The following is a 24,361-nucleotide window of genomic DNA, read 5'->3' on the forward strand; positions in this document are numbered from 1 at the left end:
ACAATCACGGACTGATATAGAGGGGTGAGGACCCTGCCCTTGCGGGCTTACATTCTACAGGATTATGGGAAAGGAGACAATAGGTCAGGGGTTGCAGTAGCTCTGATGGTGTTGAGGTGGCCGTGTGGTCATTACAGGTTGTAAGCATTCCTGAAGAGGTGGGTTTTCAGGTTCTGTTTGATGGATACAAATGTGCTGGATAACCGGACGTATTGGGGAACAGAATTCCAGATGATGGGGAATATTCGGGAGAAGTCTTGGAGGTGAGTGGGTGAGGAGCAAATAAGCGTGGATGAGTGAAGGAGGTCTTGGGAGGACTGGAGATTACGTGAGGGAAGATATTGAGAGATTAGTTCGGAGGAGAAAGGTTATGGATGGCTTTGTAGGTCAGTGTTAGTAGTTGAAACTGGATACACTGGGAAATTGGGAGCCAGTGAAGGGATTTGCAAAGAGGGGGAGCAGGAGTGTAGCGAGGAGAGAGATTAATTAGTCGGCAGCAGAGTTAAGGATGGACTGGAGAGGTGCGAGAGTGTTAGAAGGTAGGCCATAGAGGAGGATGTTGCAGTAGTCAAGGTGGGAGATGATTAGGGCATGCACAAGCATTTTGGTAGAGTGAGGGATGAGGAAAGGACGAAATCTGGAAATATTTTTGAGCTGGAGGCGACAGAAGGTGGCGAGAGCTTGGATGTACGGTTTGAACGACAAGGCAGAGTCAAGGGTTACTCTGACACAGCGGATTCCGGGAAAGGGGAATAGATAGATCAGGTAGGGAAGATATGCGAGATGGAGGAAAGATAATTAGTTCAGATTTAGTTTAGCCAAATGACAGCGTACGTAGAATGTGCTGACAAGATAGAAAATCATTTGAAGAAAAATATTATGATGGTTCTGTAAGAGAAAGCGGAGGGTAATGATGCTGTTGGCTTCCTAGAACCCTGAGATCTTATCGGATGAATCTCCCTTCTCTCCCTTCTGTGCTGCTGAATGTGATCATATGGTCCCTACAAGACCAGGTCCAGTCTTTCTGGCCAAACTTCACTTTTATGATCGACAACATTAAATGTGCAGTGAGGCCAAGTGTGAATTTCTGGACAATAACAGAGTTTCCCTTTATCCGGACTTTTCAATTTGTATTAAAACCGACTAACTTCAAGAAGGATTGTGATAATCTACATAAACCCATCACACCGGTGCCATGATATATCTCTGAGCTGTGCGTGGCTGATGGCTGTAATATACACTGCTGAAAAAAATATAGGGAACTGTTGTGAATTTGGTTTCTGGGCTCCCCCGGTGGTTTCTGGTGGTACTGCACTTGTGTGCTTCATCTCCTCTGTTCACCTGTTTTCCATCAGTATGTGGGAGTTTTCTATTTAGCCTTGCTCCTCAGTCATTTCTATGCCGGCCAACAATGTTACCAGAAGCCTTTCTGTTGCATGTTCCTGCTCCTAGACTACTATCAGCTAAGTTGGACTTGTAGTCCTAAGTTTGTTTTGCATTTTTGTTCCAGTTCTCTGTGTTTGAATATTTCTGAGGCTGGAAGCTCTTGTGAGCTGAAATTGCCACTCTAGTGTCATGAGTTGATATTAGAGTCTTAAAGTAATTTCAGGATGGTTTTGAAAAGGGTTTTCAGCTGACTGTGAAGTTCCCTTTTCTGTCTTCCTTCTATCTAGTAAGCGGACCTCAATTTGCTAAACCTATCTTCATACTTCGTATGTCATTTTCCTCTAAAATCACCGCCAATATATGTGGGGGCTACTGTCTGCCTTTTGGGGAAAATTTCTCTAGAGGTAAGCCAGGTCTGTATTTTCCTCTGCTAGGGTCAGTCAGTCCTCCGGCTGGCGCTGGGCGTCTAGGGATAAAACGTAGGCACGCTACCCGGCCACTGTTAGTTGTGCGGTAGGTTTAGCTCATGGTCAGCTCGAGTTCCCATCTTCCAAGAGCTAGTCCTTTTGTATGCTTAATTACGTTCTCTTGCCATTGAGAACCATGACAGTTTGGCCGGACGAGGGTTAAAATAATTGGCAGAAGAAAGGAGAGAAAAGAAGTCTGCAGAGAATTTTTTTTTTTTTTTTTCCTGAGTTTGCTCATTAGTTGATTCACTAGCATCTCTGCTTACTGCAGCCTTCGTCTCTCTCTCCTTCTAATCCTTGAATGGTTCTGATTTCACCTGATTAATATGGATCCACAGAGTTTAGCTACAGGTTTGAATAATCTCGCTATGAAGGTTCAAAGCTTACAGGATTTCGTTATTCATGCTCCTACATCTGAACCTAGAATTCCTTTACTTGAATTTTTCTCTGGGGATAGATCTCGCTTCCAGAATTTCAAACATAATTGTAAATTATTTTTGTCTCTGAGATCTCGCTCCACTGGAGATCCTGCACAGCAGGTCAGGATTGTAATTTCCTTGCTCCGGGGCGACCCTCAGGATTGGGCATTTGCTTTGGCACCAGGGGATCCTGCGTTGCTCAATGTGGATGCGTTTTTCCTGGCTTTGGGGTTGCTTTATGAGGAACCTCATTTAGAGATTCAGGCTGAAAAAGCCTTAATGGCCCTGTCTCAAGGGCAAGATGAGGCTGAAATATACTGCCAAAAATTTCGTAAGTGGTCTGTGCTTACTCAGTGGAATGAGTGCGCCCTGGCGGCGAAATTCAGAGAGGGTCTCTCTGATGCCATTAAAGATGTTATGGTGGGGTTCCCTGTGCCTACAGGTCTGAATGAGTCCATGACAATGGCTATTCAGATTGATCGGCGTTTGCGGGAGCGCAAACCTGTGCACCATTTGGCGGTGTCTACTGAGAAGGCGCCAGAGATTATGCAATGTGATAGAATTCTGTCCAGAAGCGAACAACAGAATTTTAGGTGAAAAAATGGGTTATGCTTCTATTGTGGTGATTCAACTCATGTTATATCAGCATGCTCTAAACGTACTAAGAAAGTTGATAAGTCTGTTTCAATTGGCACTTTACAGTCTAAGTTTATTCTATCTGTGACCCTGATTTGCTCTTTATCGTCTATTACCGCGGACGCCTATGTCGACTCTGGCGCCGCTTTGAGTCTTATGGATTGGTCCTTTGCCAAACGCTGTGGGTTTGATTTAGAGCCTCTGGAAGTTCCTATACCTCTGAAGGGTATTGACTTCACGCCATTGGCTAGTAACAAACCACAATACTGGACACAAGTAACTATGCGTATTAATCCGGATCACCAGGAGATTATTCGCTTCCTTGTGTTGTATAATCTACATGATGTGTTGGTGCTTGGATTGCCATGGCTGCAATCTCATAACCCAGTCCTCGACTGGAAAGCAATGTCTGTGTTAAGCTGGGGATGTCAGGGGACTCATGGGGACGTACCTTTGGTTTCCATTTCGTCATCTATTCCCTCTGAGATTCCGGAATTTTTATCTGATTATCGTGACGTTTTTGAGGAGCCTAAACTTGGTTCACTACCTCCGCACAGAGATTGCGATTGTACTATAGATCTGATTCCGGGCAGTAAGTTTCCAAAGGGTCGTTTATTTAATCTATCTGTGCCTGAACATGCTGCTATGCGGGAATATATTAAGGAGTCCTTGGAAAAGGGACATATTCGTCCTTCGTCATCTCCCTTAGGAGCCGGTTTTTTCTTTGTATCTAAAAAAGATGGCTCTTTGAGGCCGTGTATTGATTATCGGCTTTTGAATAAAATCACGGTTAAATATCAGTATCCTTTGCCACTGCTTACTGATTTGTTTGCTCGAATAAAGGGGGCCAAGTGGTTCTCTAAGATTGATCTTCGTGGGGCGTATAATTTGGTGCGAATTAAGCAGGGGGATGAGTGGAAAACCGCATTTAATACGCCTGAGGGCCATTTTGAGTATTTAGTAATGCCTTTTGGTCTTTCAAATGCCCCTTCAGTCTTTCAGTCCTTTATGCATGACATTTTCCGTGATTATTTTGATAAATTTTTGATTGTGTATCTTGATGATATTTTGATTTTTTCGGATGACTGGGACTCTCATGTCCAACAGGTCAGGAGGGTTTTTCAGGTTTTGCGCTCTAATTCCTTGTGTGTAAAGGGTTCTAAGTGCGTTTTTGGGGTTCAAAAGATTTCGTTTTTGGGGTACATTTTTTCCCCCTCTTCCATTGAGATGGACCCTGTCAAGGTTCAGGCTATTTGTGATTGGACGCAACCCTCTTCTCTTAAGAGCCTTCAGAAGTTTTTGGGCTTTGCTAATTTTTATCGTCGATTTATAACTGGTTTTTCTGATGTTGCTAAACCGTTGACTGATTTGACTAAGAAGGGTGCTGATGTTGCTGATTGGTCCCCTGCTGCTGTGGAGGCCTTTCGGGAGCTTAAGCGCCGCTTTTCTTCCGCCCCTGTATTGCGTCAGCCTGATGTTACTCTTCCTTTTCAGGTTGAGGTTGACGCTTCAGAAATCGGAGCTGGGGCAGTTTTGTCGCAGAAAAGTTCCGACTGCTCCGTGATGAGACCTTGTGCGTTCTTTTCTCGTAAATTTTCGCCCGCTGAGCGAAATTATGATATTGGTAATCGGGAGCTCTTGGCTATGAAGTGGGCTTTTGAGGAGTGGCGTCATTGGCTTGAGGGGGCTAGACATCAGGTGGTGGTATTGACCGACCACAAGAATTTGATTTATCTTGAGTCTGCCAGGTGCCTGAATCCTAGACAGGCGCGCTGGTCGTTATTTTTCTCTCGGTTTAATTTTGTGGTTTCTTACCTACCAGGTTCTAAAAATGTGAAGGCGGATGCTCTTTCTAGGAGTTTTGAGCCTGATTCCCCTGGTAATTCTGAACCTACAGGTATCCTTAAGGATGGAGTGATATTATCTGCTGTTTCCCCAGACTTGCGACGGGTCTTGCAGGAGTTTCAGGCGAATAGACCTGATCGTTGCCCGCCTGGTAGAATGTTTGTTCCTGATGATTGGACCAGTAGAGTCATCACGGAGGTCCATTCTTCTGCGTTAGCAGGTCATCCTGGAATCTTTGGTACCAGGGATTTGGTGGCTAGGTCCTTCTGGTGGCCTTCCCTGTCGCGAGATGTGCGAGGTTTTGTGCAGTCTTGTGATGTTTGTGCTCGAGCCAAGCCTTGTTGTTCTCGGGCTAGTGGATTGTTGTTATCTTTGCCTATTCCGAAGAGGCCTTGGACTCACATCTCCATGGATTTTATTTCTGATCTCCCTGTTTCTCAGAAGATGTCTGTCATCTGGGTGGTGTGTGACCGTTTCTCTAAGATGGTCCATTTGGTTCCCTTGCCCAAATTGCCTTCCTCATCCGAGCTGGTTCCTCTGTTTTTTCAAAATGTGGTGCGCTTGCATGGTATTCCGGAGAATATCGTTTCTGACAGGGGAACCCAATTCGTGTCTAGATTTTGGCGAGCGTTCTGTGCTAGGATGGGCATTGATTTGTCTTTTTCGTCTGCTTTCCATCCTCAGACTAATGGCCAGACCGAGCGAACTAATCAGACCTTGGAGACTTATTTGAGGTGTTTTGTGTCTGCGGATCAGGATGATTGGGTTGCCTTTTTGCCCTTGGCGGAGTTTGCCCTCAATAATCGGGCTAGTTCTGCCACCTTGGTTTCTCCTTTCTTCTGTAATTCGGGGTTTCATCCTCGTTTCTCTTCCGGTCAGGTGGAGTCTTCGGATTGTCCTGGAGTGGATGCTGTGGTGGAGAGGTTGCATCAGATTTGGGGGCATGTGGTGGACAATTTGAAGTTGTCCCAGGAGAAGACTCAGCATTTTGCCAACCGCCGTCGTCGTGTTGGTCCTCGTCTTTGTGTTGGGGACTTGGTGTGGTTATCTTCTCGTTTTGTCCCTATGAAGGTTTCTTCTCCTAAGTTTAAGCCTCGGTTCATCGGCCCGTACAAGATATTGGAGATTCTTAACCCTGTGTCCTTTCGTTTGGACCTCCCTGCATCTTTTTCTATTCATAATGTCTTCCATCGGTCATTGTTGCGCAGGTATGAGGTACCGGTTGTGCCTTCCGTTGAGCCTCCTGCTCCGGTGTTGGTTGAGGGTGAGTTGGAGTACGTTGTCGAGAAGATCTTGGACTCCCGTGTTTCCAGACGGAGACTTCAGTATCTGGTCAAGTGGAAGGGCTACGGTCAGGAGGATAACTCTTGGGTGACAGCCTCTGATGTTCATGCCTCCGATTTGGTCCGTGCCTTTCATAGGGCTCATCCTGATCGCCCTGGTGGTTCTGGTGAGGGTTCAGTGCCCCCTCCTTGAGGGGGGGGTACTGTTGTGAATTTGGTTTCTGGGCTCCCCCGGTGGTTTCTGGTGGTACTGCACTTGTGTGCTTCATCTCCTCTGTTCACCTGTTTTCCATCAGTATGTGGGAGTTTTCTATTTAGCCTTGCTCCTCAGTCATTTCTATGCCGGCCAACAATGTTACCAGAAGCCTTTCTGTTGCATGTTCCTGCTCCTAGACTACTATCAGCTAAGTTGGACTTGTTGTCCTAAGTTTGTTTTGCATTTTTGTTCCAGTTCTCTGTGATTGAATATTTCTGAGGCTGGAAGCTCTTGTGAGCTGAAATTGCCACTCTGGTGTCATGAGTTGATGTTAGAGTCTTAAAGTAATTTCAGGATGGTATTTTGAAAGGGTTTTCAGCTGACTGTGAAGTTCCCTTTTCTGTCCTCCTACTATCTAGTAAGCGGACCTCAATTTGCTAAACCTATCTTCATACTTCGTGTGTCATTTTCCTCTAAAATCACCGACAATATATGTGGGGGCTACTGTCTGCCTTTTGGGGAAAATTTCTCTAGAGGTAAGCCAGGTCTGTATTTTCCTCTGCTAGGGTCAGTCAGTTCTCCGGCTGGCGCTGGGCGTCTAGGGATAAAACGTAGGCACGCTACCCGGCCACTGTTAGTTGTGCGGTAGGTTTAGCTCATGGTCAGCTCGAGTTCCCATCTTCCAAGAGCTAGTCCTTTTGTATGCTTAATTACGTTCTCTTGCCATTGAGAACCATGACAGGGAACACTATAATTCCACATCCTAGATATCGCTGAATGAAATATTCCAGTTGTAAATCTTTATTCATTACATAGTGGAATGTGTTGAGAACAATAAAACATAAAAATGATCAATGTAAATCAAAATGAATGTCCCACGGAGGTCTGGATTTGGAACGATACTCAAAATCAAAGTGGAAAATGTAGTTACAGGCTGATCCACCTTCACTTGAAATGACTCAAGACATGGAAATGATGCTCAGTAGTGTGTGTGGCCTCCACGTGCCTGTATGACCTCCCTACAATGCCTGGACATGCTCCTGATGAGGCGGTGGATGGTCTCCTGAGGGATCTCCTCCTAGACCTGGACTAAAGCATCCGCCAACTCTTGGACAGTCTGTGGTGCAACGTGACGTTGGTGGATGGTGCGAGACATGATGTCCCAGATGTGTTCAATTGGATTCAGGTCTGGGGAACGGGTGGTCCTGTCCATAGCTTCAATGCCTTCATCCTGCAGGAACTGCTGACACACTCCAGCCACATGAGTTCTGGCATTGCCCTGCATTACGAGGAACCCAAGGCCAACTGCACCAGCATATGGTCTCACAAGGGGGTCTGAGGATCTCATCTCAGTACCTAATGGCAGTCAGGCTACTTCTGGCGAGCACATGGAGGGCTGTGCGGTCCTCCAAAGTAATGCCACCCCACACCATTACTGACGCACTGCCAAACCGGTCATGCTAAAGGATGTTGCAGGCAGCAGATCGCTCTCCACGGCATCTCCACACTCTGTCACGTCCGTCACATGTGCTCAGTGTGAACCTGCTTTAATCTGTGAAGAGCACAGGGCACCAGTGGCGAATTTGCCAATCCTGGTGTTCTGTGGCAAATGCCAAGCGTCCAGCACGATCTTGGGCTGTGAGCACAACCCCCATCTGTGGACGTCGGGCACTCAGACCATCCTCATGGAGTCAGTTTCTAACCTTTTGTTCAGACACATGCATATTTGTGGACTGCTGTAGGTCATTTTGCAGGGCTCTGGCAGGGCTCCTCCTGTTCCTTCTTGCACAAAGGCTGAGGTAGCGGTCCTGCTGCTGGGATGTTGCCCTCCTACAACCTCCTCCATGGCTCCTGGTGTACTGGCCTGTCTCCTGGTAGCGCCTCCAGCCTCTGGACACTACGCTGACAGACACAGCAAACCTTCTTGCCACAGCTCGCGTTGATGTGCCACCCGGGATGAGCTGCACTACCTGAGCCACTTGTGTGGGGTATAGAGTCCGTCTCATGCTACCACGAGTGTGAAAGCACAACCAACATTCAAAAGTGACCAAAACATCAGCCAGAAAGCATTGGTACCGAGATGTGGTATGTGGTCCCCACCTGCAGAACCTCTCCTTTATTGAGGGGTCTTGATAATTGCCAATAAGTTCCATCTGTTGTCTATTCCATTTGCACAACAGTATGTGACATTGATTGTCAATCAGTGTTGCTTCCTAAGTGGACAGTTTTATTTCACAGAAATTTGATTTACTTGCAGTTATATTCTGTTGTCTAAGTGCTCCCTTTATTTTTTTGAGCAGGAGATGAGTTGGCTCCAGCCCTGGTTTCATGGATTTACTCCACCTCATAAATTACATTGTTTTTGATCCTAAGGAATTCAGATTACTGCACAATCTCTCCTGAAATGGGGAGCACTATTATTTTCTCTAATCTTCTGCTCAGGATTCGTAGTAGCTCCAATGGTCCACCATAAATGAATGCAACTCTGGTTTACTGTTGTTTAATCTTTGTTTGTAGTTTTCAGTTAATGAGGTTCTCGTGCTCTGGGGCGGGGCTGTGGGCGGGGCTTTATGTGGTGCTCTGGGGCGGGGCTTTATGTGGTGCTCTGGGGCGGGGCTGTGGACGGGGCTTTATGTGCTGCACTGATTACATATTCATCTGTATTGGCCTATGACATGTCGCTGATCCCTCACTGACCTGCCCCCATTTTTACATAATGCATATAATAATGTTGATATTATTGTTGATAATGCCTATAATATTGTGACTATTGGGAGGCTTAGAAAAAAAAATTACATCCAGCAAAATGACACCAGCGGCGCCTGTCCAGTAGCTTCTATCTCTTACTTATAGATGCTACTGCGTAAGTGCCGCCATTGACCTTATATCACGGCTGGCGGAACGCACCGAGTAAATGTGAAGTTGATATTGGTGTGTTCGCAGCCCGGGGTCCACCGTGCAGGAGAGAGACCTGCTGCTAATGAAATGGCGGCCCCATATGGCGGTACAATGCCAAATTAGATGCGACTTCCGTCACGCGGTCAGTACAAGGACGAACCTTGTTGCTTCACAGAGTCATGTAATATTAGTGGGACTAATACCCTAACTAGGGTTGTGCTTGCTCGGAACACTTCTGTGCTAACCGCACACAAGAAGGAACCAGAGCCAAGCCAAGCGACTAATTGCCCCCACTGACGCTAGCTGCCTGCCTGAACAATTCCCACGGCTAGACGACACACTGCACATGTAGCCTGAGTGGCAGAGTATTCACTGGCGACAAGCTCAAACATAAGTGATACTAGCTCATGGCCGTAGTTCAACACGCGGTACAGAGACCACACATAGAGTATAATCCTTGTATAAATATTTTATTAAAGGGAACCTGTCACCACGTTTTTGGAAGATGGGATAAAAATAGCGTTAAATAGGGGCAGAGGTGGGCGTTACATTAGTGTGTGTGTTATGCGTTTATTACCCACCTAAGTTGCCGAAATAACTTTGCAAAGTCTCCGTTTTCGCCTGTCAATCAGGCTGGTCAGGTCGCATGGGCGTTGTCTTCCCCCAGATTTGGCGTAGTTTTCCGTTGGTGGCGTAGTGGTGTGCGCATGCCCAAAGTCCGGAATCCTCTTCCAGGGGATTTAAAATAGCGCGGTGTTCGTTATTGCATTGGTGATCGGTGGGCGCGGCCATCTTCCTTTGGCCGCGCGTGCGCAGAAGCGGCGCTCTGCTGGCCGCGGCTTCAGGAAAATGGCCGCCGAGATCTCCATCTGCGCACGCGCGGCATCCCGCGGCCATTTTCCTGAAGCCGCGGCCAGCAGAGCGCCGCTTCTGCGCACGCGCGGCCAAAGGAAGATGGCCGCGCCCACCGATCACCAATGCAATAACGAACACCGCGCTATTTTAAATCCCCTGGAAGAGGATTCCGGACTTTGGGCATGCGCACACCACTACGCCACCAACGGAAAACTACGCCAAATCTGGGTGAAGACACCACGCCCATGTGACCTGACCAGCCTGATTGACAGGCGAAAACGGAGACTTTGCAAAGTTATTTCGGCAACTTAGGTGGGTAATAAACGCATAACACACACACTAATGTAACGCCCACCTCTGCCCCTATTTAACGCTATTTTTATCCCATCTTCCAAAAACGTGGTGACAGGTTCCCTTTAACCCCTTCATGACCCAGCCTATTTTGGCCTTAATGACCTTGCCGTTTTTTGCAATTCTGACTAGTGTCCCTTTATGAGGTAATAACTCGGGAACGCTTCAACGGATCGTAGCGATTCTGAGATTGTTTTTTCGTGACATATTGGGCATCATGTTAGTGGTAAATTTAGGTCAATAATTTCTGCGTTTATTTGTGAAAAAAATGGAAATTTGGCGAAAATTTTGAAAATTTTGCAATTTTCACATTTTGAATTTTTATTCTGTTAAACCAGAGAGTTATGTGACACAAAATAGTTAATAAATAACATTTCCCACATGTCTACTTTACATCAGCACAATTTTGGAAACAAATTTTTTTTTGCTAGGAAGTTATAAGGGTTAAAATTTTACCAGTGATTTCTCATTTTTACAACAAAATTTACAAAACCATTTTTTTTAGGGACCACCTCACATTTGAAGTCAATTTGAGGGTTCTATATGGCTGAAAATACCCAAAAGTGACACCATTCTAAAAACTGCACCCCTCAAGGTGCTCAAAACCACATTCAAGAAGTTTATTAACCCTTCAGGTGTTTCACAGCAGCAGAAGCAACATGGAAGGAAAAAATGAACATTTAACTTTAGTCACAAAAATTATCTTTTAGCAACAATTTTTTTATTTTCCCAAGGGTAAAAGGAGAAACTGGACCACGAAAGTTGTTGTCCAATTTGTTCTGAGTACGCTGATACCTCATATGTGGGGGTAAACCACTGTTTGGGCGCACGGCAGAACTCGGAAGGGAAGGAGCGCCATTTGACTTTTTGAATGAAAAATTGGCTCCAATCTTTAGCGGACACCATGTTGCGTTTGGAGAGCCCCCGTGTGCCTAAACATTGGAGCTCCCCCACAAGTGACCCCATTTTGGAAACTAGACGCCCCAAGGAACTTATCTAGATGCATAGTGAGCACTTTAAACCCTCATGTGCTTCACAAATTGATCCGTAAAAATGAAAAAGTACTTTTTTTTCACAAAAAAATTCTTTTAGCCTCAATTTTTTAATTTTCAGATGGGCAACAGGATAAAATGGATCCTAAAATTTGTTGGGCAATTTCTCCTGAGTACACTGATACCTCATATGTGGGGGTAAACCACTGTTTGGGCACAAGGTAAGGCTCGGAAGGGAAGGAGCGCCATTTGACTTTTTGAATGAAAAATTATCTCCATCGTTAGCGGACACCATGTCGCGTTTGGAGAGCCCCTGTGTGCCTAAACATTGGAGCTTCCCCACAAGTGACCCCATTTTGGAAAGGAGACCCCCCAAGGATCTTATCTAGATGCATAGTGAGCACTTTGAACCCTCAGGTGCTTCACAAATTGATCCGTAAAAATGAAAAAGTACTTTTTTTTCACAAAAAAATTTTTTAGCCTCAATTTTTTAATTTTCACATGGGAGACAGGATAAAATGGATCCTAAAATTTGTTGGGCAATTTCTCCTGAGTACGCCGATACCTCATATTTGGGGGTAAACCACTGTTTGGGCGCATGGCAAGGCTCGGAAGGGAAGGCGCGCCATTTGACTTTTTGAATGGAAAAGTAGCTCCAATCGTTAGCGGACACCATGTCGCGTTTGGAGAGCCCCTGTGTGCCTAAACATTGGATCTCCCCCACAAGTGACCCCATTTTGGAAACTAGACCCCCCAAGGAACTTATCTAGATGCATAGTGAGCACTTTAAACCAACAAGTGCTTCACAGAAGTTTATAACGCAGAGCCGTGAAAATAAAAAATAATTTTTCTTTCCTCAAAAATGATTTTTAGCCCAGAATTTTTTATTTTCCCAATGGTAACAGGAGAAATTGGACCCCAAATGTTGTTGTCCAGTTTGTCCTGAGTACGATGATACCCCATATGTGGGGGTAAACCACTGTTTGGGTGCACGGCAGGGCTTGGAAGGGAAGGCACGCCATTTGGCTTTTTGAATGGAAAATTAGCTCCAATCATTAGCGGACACCATGTCGCGTTTGGAGAGCCCCTGTGTGCCTAAACATTGGAGCTTCCCCATAAGTGACCCCATTTTGGAAACTAGACCTCCCAAGGAACTAATCTAGATGTGTGGTGAGCACTTTGAACCCCCAAGTGCTTCACAGAAGTTTATAACGCAGAGCCATGAAAATAAAAAATAATTTTTCTTTTCTCAAAAAAATTTTTTTAGCCCTGAATTTTTTATTTTCCCAAGGGTAACAGGAGAAATTTGACCCCAAGAGTTGTTCTCCAGTTTCTCCTGAGTATGCTGATACCCCATATGTGGGCGTAAACCACTGTTTGGGCACATGCCGGGGCTTGGAAGTGAAGTAGTGATGTTTTGAAATGCAGACTTTGATGGAATGCTCTGCGGGCATCACGTTGCGTTTGCAGAACCCCTGATGTGCCTAAACAGTAGAAACTCCCCACAAGTGATCCCATTTTGGAAACTAAACCCCCAAGGGAACTTATCTAGATGTGTGGTGAGCACTTTGAACTCCCAAGTGCTTCACAGAAGTTTATAACGCAGAGCCGTGAAAATAAAAAATCATTTTTCTTTCCTCAAAAATAATTTTTTAGCCCGCAATTTTTTATTTTCCCAAGGGTTACAGGAGAAATTGGACCCCAAAAGTTGTTGATCAGTTTCTCCTGAGTACGCTGGTACCCCATATGTGGGGGTAAAGCACTGTTTGGGCACACGTCGGGGCTCGGAAGGGAGAGAGCACCATTTTACTTTTTCAACACAAGATTGGCTGGAATCAATGGTGGCGCCGTGTCGCGTTTGGAGACCCCCTGATGTGCCTAAAAAGTGGAAACCCCTCAATTCTAACTCCAACACTAACCCCAACACACCCCTAACTCTAATCCCAACCCTAACCACAACCCTAACCCCAACACACCCCTAACCCTAGTCTTACCCCTAATTCCAACCCTAAGGCTATGTGCTCACGTTGCGGAATTGTGTGGATTTTTCCGCAGTTTTTGAAAAATCTGCAGGTAAAACGCACTGCGCTTTACCTGCGGATTTACCGTGGATTTCCAGTGTTTTTTGTGTGGATTTCACTTGCGGATTCCTATTATGGAGCAGGTGTAAAACGCTGCGGAATTGCACAAAGAATTGACATGCTGCGGAAAATACAACGCAGCGTTTCCGCGCTGTATTTTCCGCACCATGGGCACAGCGGATTTGGTTTTCCATAGGTTTACGTGGCACTGTAAACGTGATGGAAAACTGATACGAATCCGCAGCGACCAATCCGCTGCGGATGCGCAGCCAAATCCGCACCGTGTGCGCATAGCCTAATTCTAACCCTAATTCCAACCCTAACCCTAATTCTAACCCTAGCCCTAAGTGCAACCCTAGCCCTAAGTGCAACCCTAGCCCTAAGTGCAACCCTAGCCCTAAGTGCAACCCTAGCCCTAAGTGCAACCCTAGCCCTAAGTGCAACCCTAAGTGCAACCCTAGCCCTAAGTGCAACCCTAAGTGCAACCCTAGCCCTAAGTGCAACCCTAAGTGCAACCCTAAGTGCAACCCTAAGTGCAACCCTAGCCCTAAGTGCAACCCTAAGTGCAACCCTACCCCTAACCCTACCCCTAACCGTACCCCTAACCCTAACCCTAACCCTAATGGAAAAACAAAAATAATTATATTTTCTGTATTTTATTATTGTCCCTACCTATGGGGGTGATAAAGGGGGGGATTTATTTACTATTTTTTTTATTTTGATCACTGTGATAGAACTTATCACAGCGACCAAAATGTGCAGGAACGAATCTGCCGACTGGCAGATTCGGCGGGCGCACTGCGCATGCGCCCGCCATTTTCCAAGATGGCGGCGCCCATGAAGCAGATGGCCGGACACCGGGAGGGACATCGGAGCTAGGTAAGTATGGGGGTGTGGGACCGGAACACGGGGGGGGGGATCGGAGGACCTGGGGAGCGGACAGGAGGACCGGGGGAGCCGACAGGAGGGAGGAGGGGAGCGGAACGGAGATCGGGGCAAAAAGGACGACTGGGGAGGCGATCGGTGGGGTGGGGTGGGGGCAGATCGGGGTCTCCAGCCATGGCAGATGCTATTGCAGCATTGGCCATGGCTGGATTGTAATATTTCACCATTTTCATAGGTGAAATATTACAAATCGCTCTGATTGGCAGTTTCACTTTCAACAGCCAATCAGAGCGATCGTAGCCACGGGGGGGTGAAGCCACCCCCCCTGGGCTGAAGTACCACTCCCCCTGTCTCTGCAGATCGGGTAAAATGGGAGTTAACCCCTTCACCCGATCTGCAGGGACGCGATCATTCTGTGACACAGCATATGCGTCACAGGTCGGATTGGCACCGACTTTCATGACGCATACGCTGTGTCACAGGTCGGGAAGGGGTTAAAGCAAGTAAATAAGAACAAGTCAAAGACACAAGATAAAATAAACTACTGGAGACCACAATCAACAGGGACACTGTGACCAGCATAAACCAATGCCCAAATTTAAAGATCAGTGGTCCAACCTCAAAACAAATGAAATATAAAGTGTGAATAAGAGTAAATACAAAAAGTTAAATTTTTAAGTAGCAGCTTTTACAAAAAAGTGCAATGTGCAGCATGTCCGTAGTGGACTATTTTGAAAAGCTAAAAGCCAACTTAACAGAAAATAAGAGGTGAGCAATGTGTAAATCAGAACAACGCCACATTTAACATGAAGAATAAGCTTAAAAATAACCATATTTAAAAGGGTGCACATTGACATAGAAATATGTGCCATAACTATCCTACTAGTTGCATCTTAAAACGGACAAAAACATAATGTGAATGCACATAGGTATAAAAAACATTGTAGTAAAGAACTACCATTAATAAGTGCTGCATAAGGAGATAATATGTCTCTAAAAATAACATAAACGTGATTGCACCAAAAAAGTGCATATCATAATATGTGTATCAAGTGAACATATATATGCATGAATCAGTGCAGAACGTGAATATTAATAAATATACATATACGCACATACATCAATATATATAAAAAAATGCCTGTGAACAAACAGCAAAACAAAACAGTGCATTGATAGCAGTCAAGATGAAAAATAATTCTTAGAATCCATGTATGGAGCTTCTCTCAATGGTAAATCAGGCAATCTGGACGTGGATGTGCTTCACTGAATCAAACATCAATTGACCAGAACTATAAAATTTAAAAAGAGAATTAAAAACAAAAATATACAGTAGAAACCCGAACCCCCCTAAAAAACGTGAATGATGTCAATTATAAAAAGGACCCGAACCCGAAATTTTCATTAAGGCCGACCGGGGTAACCGTATTAAGTCGGTAAATCCACCGGCTTTCGACCTTTGCGAGGGCTTTAAATAAGTCTCCACCACGAGGTCCCAACGAGACTTGATCAATGGCCTTAATTTTAAGCTTGCTTGCATTGCATTCATGATGTATATAAAAGTGCCGAGCGAGAGTTTTGAGGGATTTAATGTCAACATCCTTTATGGTCTTAACCCTTTCAATATCCCGTACGTGTTCCCTTGTTCTCAATTTTAATTCACGTGTTGTCATTCCAATGTACACTTTATTGCAAGGACATTGTGCATGATAAATCACGCCCTTGGAGGCACAAGTAAGCTGATGGCGGATTTTAAAGACACGACCCTCCTGGGGGTTAGAGAATTCCTTACTTTTAATGTGGTTCTGGCAGCCCTTGCAAAAGGTACATGGGAAGAACCCATTAATGGGCTCATTCATAGCCTTCTTTTTATCCTTTGGGGAATAATGGCTGTGAACGAGTAAGTCCCGAAGATTATTGGACCTTTTAGCTGTAATCATGGGTCTGTCTGGAAGGACCTTATTTAGAATCGGGTCAGACCTCAACACAGCCCAATGTTTCTTGATTATTTGGGTGAATTCATGCCATTGGCTGTTAAACGGAGTAATTAATCTCACCTGGGCATCATCATTTTTCTTAGACGTAGACTGATACAACAGCTCATTTCGAGAAGTTGAGCAGGCTCTTTTATAGCCTGTACGGATCTGTCTATGGCTATAGCCGCGTTCCCTGAAGCGCTGGTATAGATCATGCGCCTGATCTCGAAATTTCTCTTGGCTTGAACAAATCCGTTTAATCCGTAGATGTTGCCCAATGGGAATGCCTTTAATGGTTGATTGGCGATGAGATGAACTCGCATGTAATAGTGTATTAGTTGCTGTGGGCTTTCGGTACACATTAGTCTCAATGAATCCTTGGGAGGAAACACAAACATCCAAATCTAAAAAATTAACTTGGCGGCCATAAGAAAAAGTCAATCTAATGTTGAGATCATTTGTATTAAGGCTAGACATAAAGTCATTAAGTTGTTCAATCGTCCCCTCCCAAACAAAAAATACATCATCGATATAGCAAATCCAGTGGTGCACCTTGTCAATGTGCACCACTGGATCGCTAAGAAAAATGCCCCTCTCCCAAGCCCCCAAAAACAAATTTGCATAGGACGGAGCACAGGCGGCCCCCATAGCAGTCCCCTGAAGCTGGAGGTAAATCTGGTCAGAAAACATAAAGCAGTTATGTGTTAGGATGTAATGAAGCAGCTGTAGAATAAAATCAGCCAGATCTCCTTCAAAACCCCCAGCCTCAAGGAACCAGGAGACCGCCCTAAGTCCATCCTGATGCTTAATAGACGTATACAGACTCTCAATGTCTGCTGTTACAAGCATCATCTCGTCATGTATAACAAGCCCATCAAAGCTGCGCAAAGCAGCCGTGGTGTCTTGGATAAAAGATGGAAGGGTATGTACCAAGGGCTTCAAGTAAAAATCTATGACCTTACATGCCAGTTCACATAGTCCCTCATTCCCAGAAACAATTGGCCGCCCTGGTGGATTAAGGGGATCCTTGTGAATTTTGGGAATGAGGTACAGAGTTGGCATTCTTGGCTTAACGAGGGCAATTGCATCCATAAGTTTTTTGGGGATAGTACCGGCCTCAAAAGCATGTGTAACAATAGTCACCAATTCTTGCTGAAACTCAGTCAGCGGATTATAGTACAACTTCTTATAGCACGCCTTATCTGTCAGCAGTTTTTGTGCCTGTTTTTCATATAATTTATTGGGCCAGATGACAACATTGCCTCCTTTATCGGCCTGTTTAATTGTTACATCAGACCATTTTTGTATCTCTTTTATTGTCTCATCAATTTGGGGGTTTTTATTATACACCTTCTTAGCACACAGTTGTTCAACATCGCCAGACACCATCTTAACAAATACATCAATAGCCGGGCACGTACTTAAAGGAGGGAAATTTTGGGATTTAGAGTACAAATGAGTAGGAAAACTGCTTACCGGAGTTGGATTTTGCTCATCCAACAGAGATTCCAGCATAGCCACCACCTGTTGGTCATCAGCCACATCGGTCTGGGAATCTGATATAGATTTTTCAAAATATCTTTTTAGGACCAATTTTCGGGCGAAAAGATGAACATCTTTTATCGCCGTGAAGGCATCTAGAGATTTAGCGGGAGAAAAGGTTAAACCCCGCTGCAGGAGATCCTCCTGCTTTGGGGTGAGTATGTGATCTGACAAATTGATTACCTGAGGTTGTCTATTCTTTGATCCCTGATGTTGCCTAAAGGGGCCCTGGTTAGTCCATTTCCCGCCAAATCTAGTTTTCATATTGAATGGTCTAGGTGTATCACATTCCTGTATAGAGGCTTAGCTTGAAAGGGAAGTGATGGAGGTAACAGATGAGCTTCTTGAAGACTGCAATTTATCCTCCTTTCTATACTGCCACTTGAAAATTCTTTTTACTTCATAATCATTAAGATCACGCTCGTATTTTTTAGTCTTTGTTTCACATACATCCTTCTCCCATTTTTCCATGTCTCTGGATACCTCAAGAAAAAATTGGTCCATCTGTTCCTTAGAGAATTCATTGGACATTTGGGTCTGCATGGACGCAATTTGTAAATCCAATTCATTCAATAATGCAGTATTTTTGTCATTAATAATCTCCATGAATTTCAAAGAGCAGGTTGTAGCGGCCTCCTCCCATCTAGTATTCAATGCAATGTCACCAAGCTCAAACGTGGGATAAAGCTGTATACGAAGCCCTCTTGGGATAATATTACATTTTTGATAATTCTGCAGTGAAGCACGGGTCCACCATATTCTAATTTTTTATGTAATAGATTTCGATATTTTCGAGTCATATCCTTAAAATTATTAGAGACATCATTAGTAGCCCCAGTAATTCTACATTTAAAAACGTCACCAATACGATCTTGCCAGGTTTTCTCCCTGGCTTTGTGATCCATAGTAGTAACAGGGACACCAGTTACTCTGTTCAAAAAACAGGGAAAGGTTACTATTAACAACAAAACCAAAATGCCCCAAAAAGTAAATGGGATATAAACTCAATAAGGCATAAGTTCAACACGCGGTACAGAGACCACACATAGAGTATAATCCTTGTATAAATATTTTATTAAAGCAAGTAAATAAGAACAAGTCAAAGACACAAGATAAAATAAACTACTGGAGACCACAATCAACAGGGACACTGTGACCAGCATAAACCAATGCCCAAATTTAAAGATCAGTGCTCCAACCTCAAAACAAATAAAATATAAAGTGTGAATAAGAGTAAATACAAAAAGTTAAATTTTTAAGTAGCAGCTTTTACAAAAAAGTGCAATGTGCAGCATGTCCGTAGTGGACTATTTTGAAAAGCTAAAAGCCAACTTAACAGAAAATAAGAGGTGAGCAATGCTTACAGGGACCTCCTGTTACCAGCACCGTGCCTGTTTAATCTAACTGTAAGTATTGCGCACCTCTTATTTTCTGTTAAGTTGGCTTTTAGCTTTTCAAAATAGTCCACTACGGACATGCTGCACATTGCACTTTTTTGTAAAAGCTGCTACTTAAAAATTTAACTTTTTGTATTTACTCTTATTCACACTTTATATTTTATTTGTTTTGAGGTTGGAGCACTGATCTTTAAATTTGGGCATTGGTTTATGCTGGTCACAGTGTCCCTGTTGATTGTGGTCTCCAGTAGTTTATTTTATCTTGTGTCTTTGACTTGTTCTTATTTACTTGCTTTAATAAAATATTTATACAAGGATTATACTCTATGTGTGGTCTCTGTACCGCGTGTTGAACTTATGCCTTATTGAGTTTATGTCCTATTTACTCTTTGGGGCATTTTGGTTTTGTTGTTAATAGCTCATGGCTGTGCGGCCATGCGAACCTTTTATAGTTGCAGCAACTTCAGGACCTTCCTAGAGGACCAATGGGAGCTGCTACAGGACCTAAGCGTGTGATCCCCAACCTCCAGTGAAAGGTCCTCCTTTGGACATGCTCAGAAGGAGAAAAGTAGAACTTAGTCCCAGAATCGTCTGCTCGCCGCTGACCAATACTGTCTATAATGGCTGAGCCTGGAAGGGCAGCAGCAACCAAGCGCGCAGTATCTGCCTGAGCCAGACACTGGGACCAACGTCTCCGCTGAGTTGGCTCCACTGTGGCTAAAGAAGAATGGGAGAATGCAGCGGAGGTGGCTCGAGATTCCCCCTGTGCAGGGGCAGGTACTCGACACCTAACATTACCCCTCCTCCTTGGACCTCGCTATACTCGAATGCAGCAATGAGCTGCAGAGCTCGAATGTGCTCAGCAGGCTCCCAGGACCTGTCTTCTTGACCATAAGGCTGGGTTCACACTGCGCTAGTGTGACCCGTTTAACGGACTACGTTACACCGTGGCATAACGCGGTGTAACGTAGTCCGTTAACGCCGCTATTGAATGCACACAATGGGAGTGCGCTAGGGATGTGCCGTCATTGAGTGACGGACCCGGAGACGCGGGCTGCAGTGTTTCCGGGTCCGTCACTGCTAGCGCAGATGGAGCTAGCAGAGCTCTATCTGCGCTAGCGGGATGAAAACGCCGGTATTTGCGCTAGCAGCAGCCCGTTAGTGTATGTGCTGAACGGGCTGCTGCTAACGCAATGTGAACTAAGCCTAACCCTTCCAGTCCGCCAAATAAAATTTTTTACCACGTACCACCTTACACCCCAGGATATCGATCGTTCACCTCGTAATCGTCCATAGACGAACCCGATGTCCCGGCAGATGACTCTGAAAACTGGGACATGTGTAAGGGCTTTAAGAGGGACACATGGAAGGTGTCGGTGATACCTAGGTGTGGAGGAAGGGCCAGACAGTAGACCACAGGGTTAACCTGTTCCAGGACCTTGAAGGGACTCAAGTAGCGAGGTGCAAACTTAGTGGACTCAACGCACAGCCTGATATTACAGGCTGAGGGCCACACTAAATCGCCAGGAGCAAAGGTCGGAGCGGGGCGCCGATGTGCATCCGCGGAGGATCTCATTCTCTCCTTGGAGGCCCGAATGGCATCCTGAGTGCGGTCCCAAATGTCACGTGCCTCCACAGCCCAGTCTGCCACCCTGGAGTCGGCGGAAGACACGGGCATAGGCACAGGAACCCGCGGATGCTGGCTGTAGTTAAGGAGGAATGGGGTCTGCCCAGTGGAGTCGGCTACGGCATTGTTCAGCGCAAGCTCCGCCCATGGTAGCAAGGATGCCTAGTCATCCTGCCTGGCTGAAACAAAATGTTGCAGATATGTGACCAAGGTCTGGTTGACCCTCTACCAACCCATTCGTCTCGGGATGATATGCGGAAGAGAGATTCAGCTCATTGCTGAGTAGACGACAAAGCTCTCTCCAGAACCGAGATGCAAACTGGGGACCCCAGTCACTGACAATTTTGTCTGGCATACCGTGTAGGCGAAATATGTGTTTAATAAACAATGCTGCCAGAGCCCGTGCAGTAGGTAGCCGTGGAAGAGGCACCAAGTGCACCATTTTGGAAAAATGGTCGGTGATCACCCAAATAATGGTGCAGCTACGGTACTTGGGTAAGCCCACCACAAATTCCATCCCGACCATCTCCCAGGGTCTGTCTGCCACCGGCAGGGGGTAAAGTAAACCAGCTGGCCGTTGTCGAGGGGACTTATTCTTGGCACAGGAGACACATGCCCGAATATAGTCCCTGACGTCACGGGCTATATGCGGCCACCAGTATGTCCTCGCCAACAGCTCAGATGTCCTCTTGGTCCCAAAATGTCCACCACCCTGGACGAATGAGCCCAAGAGAGAACCTCCGGTTGCAAATGTGATGGTACAAAAGTCTTGCCTGGGGGCACAGACTCTAGTGAGACCGGAGCCACGGTTCTCAGGCTCTCAGAAGGGACAATAAGCCGAGGCTCCTCTTCCACCTCCTCAGATGACACAATGGAGAGAGAGAGAGCGTTGGCACGAATGTTCTTCTCCCCGGAGAGAAAATGGAGGGTGAAATGGAACCGGGAGAAGAACAGGGACCATCTAGCCTGGCGAGAATTTAGCTGCTGGGCAGTCTGAATGTACACCAAATTCTTGTGGTCTGTATAAACTTGGAAGGGAAAGCGAGCCCCCTCCAGGAGGTGTCTCCACTCTGAGAAAGCAAACTTCATGGCTAGCAACTCCCTGTCCTCGATGGAATAATTCCTCTCCGCTGGTGTGAAGGTCTTGGAGAAGAAGAAGCAAGGATGCTTTCGACCTTGAGCATCCTTTTGGAAGAGGACTGCTCCAGCACCAACAGATGATGCATCCACCTCCATTATAAACGGCTTATCTACATCGGGGCGATGTAGGATGGGAGCGCTAGCAAAATGAGACTTAATAGAGGTGAAGGCCTTGGAGACCTCCGACGACCAGAATTTGGGATTTGCCCCCTTCTTGGTGAGGGTAACCAAGGGAGCTACCAAAATTGAGAAATGAGGGATGAACTGACGATAATAGTTAATGAACCCCATAAAGCGCTGCACCGCTTTAAGAGAATGGGGTTATTGCCAGTCCATCACAGTCTGTAGTTTGGCAGGATCCATAGCCAATCCCTGGGCGGAGATGATATAGCCAAGGAAAGGTAAGGACTCCTACTCAAACACACATTTCTCCAACTTGGCGTAGAGGGAGTTTACCCATAAGAGGTCGAAGACTTTGCAAACATCTCTCCGGTGGGAGTCAGTATCTGGAGAGTAGATGAGAATATTATCCAGATAGACTTCAACCGAGGTGGAGAGCAGTCTTGGAAAACGGCTGGGGCATTACAGAGCCCGAAGGGCATCACTAGGTATTCATAGTGCCCATCCCTGGTGTTAAAAGCCGTCTTCCATTCATCCCCCTAACGGATGCGAATCAGGTTGTAAGCACTCCTCAGATCTAGTTTCGTAAATACCCTTGCTCCCCGAAGCCTATCAAAGAGCTCAGATATCAGGGGCAGTGGATATTTATTCTTAACGGTGATGGCGTTAAGACCCCTGTAGTCTATGCATGGACGTAGTTGTTCTTCTGCATGAAGAACCCAGCCCCTGCAGGAGACACTGACTTCCTAATGAATCCTCTTGCCAGATTCTCCAGGATGTACTGCGATATTGCCTCCATCTCTAGGAGAGATAATGTGCGGCCAGGAGCTCTAGATGTATGGCACACTGGCTCACGAATCCCCAACATAGCTTACTGTCACCAGCAAACTTGTCTGGTAACGGGAGACGGGATAATGTCGGAGCAGGGGACAAACTTGCTGCAGCTACACTTGCAGCCTGAACAGCGACTGTGGTTACATCCACAGCTGAGGTTGTGCGTTTTAGAGCCGCCAACCTACTCTCCAGCTGCTGGATGTACCGTTGTAGACGCTGATCGTCCGCCATTTACTAGCCAGACTCTGGCGCTAGTTTTCAGTTATGGCTGGCGGACTGCTCCGAGTAAATGTGAAGTTGATATTATTGCGTTCGCAGCCGGGGTCCAGCAGGAGAGAGACCTGCTGCTAGTGAAATGGCGGCCCCACCAAGTTCCGTCACTCGGTCAGTACAAGGACGAACCCTGTTGCTTCACAGAGTCGTATAATATTAGTGGGACTAATACCCTATCTAGGGTTGTGTTTGCTCGGTACACTTCTGTGCTAACCGCACACAAGAAGGAACCAGAGCCAAGCCAAGTGACTAATTGCCCCCACTGACGCTAGCTGCCTGCCTGAACAATTCCCACGGCTAGACGGACACACCCCACATGTAGCCTGAGTGGCAGAGTATTCACTGGCGACAAGCTCAAACATAAATGATACTAGCTCATGGCCATGCGGTCATGCAAACCTTTTACAGTTGCAGCAACTTCAGGACCTTTCTAGAGGACCAATGGGAGCTGCTACAGGACCTAAGCGTGTGATCCCCAACCTCCAATGAAAGGTCCTCCTTTGGGCATGCTCAGAAGGAGAAAAGTAGGACTTAGTCCCAGAAGCGTCTGCTCGCCGCTGACCAGTACTGGCTACAATGGCTGAGCCTGCAAGGGCAGCAGCAACCAAGCGCAAGGTATCTGCCTGAGCCAGACGCTGGGACCGACATCTCTGCTGAGCAGGCACCACTGCGGCTGAAGAAGAATGGCAGACCGCAGTGGAGGAGGCTCGAGATTCCCCCTGTGCAGGGGCGGGAACTCGACACCTAACACCTTATGACCTGTTATAAGCCAATACAGATGCATATATAATCAGAGCACCGCATAAAGCCCTGCCCCAGAGCACGAGCATTTTATCAACTGAAAACAACAAATACAGATTAAACAACAACCACAAGACGGATTTCATGACCAGGTATACAGTGTCTGTAGGTTGCTGTACACAATCCTGACAGGTTCCCTTTAAGACATCTCCGCTCTGCACTATTGTTACGGCGCCACCTGCCGCTCACTCTGCGCGCCGACATACTTACCCGTCCCGGCTCGCTCCAGCTGTGTGCGTGCGCCTTCCGGTCTCTTCTCCTGACTCGCAGCCGGTCCATGGCTCTCGTCGGGTGCGTGCCTCTCACTGCGCACGTGCACTTCCTCTCTCTGGTCTGCAGACGTTCCGTTCCTCCACT

General features: G+C 46.0%; 1 protein-coding gene across 1 annotated transcript in view; it reads left to right on the plus strand.

Moving 5' to 3' along the window:
• The window catches only part of LOC143766948 (uncharacterized), a 69,531-nt gene that overhangs the window by 11,469 nt on the left and 33,701 nt on the right, over window positions 1-24,361 (plus strand). The gene's annotated exons all lie outside the window — the stretch shown is intronic.

The sequence above is a fragment of the Ranitomeya variabilis genome, chromosome 4 (genome assembly GCF_051348905.1).
Source record: "Ranitomeya variabilis isolate aRanVar5 chromosome 4, aRanVar5.hap1, whole genome shotgun sequence".
Classification (NCBI taxonomy): domain Eukaryota; kingdom Metazoa; phylum Chordata; class Amphibia; order Anura; family Dendrobatidae; genus Ranitomeya; species Ranitomeya variabilis.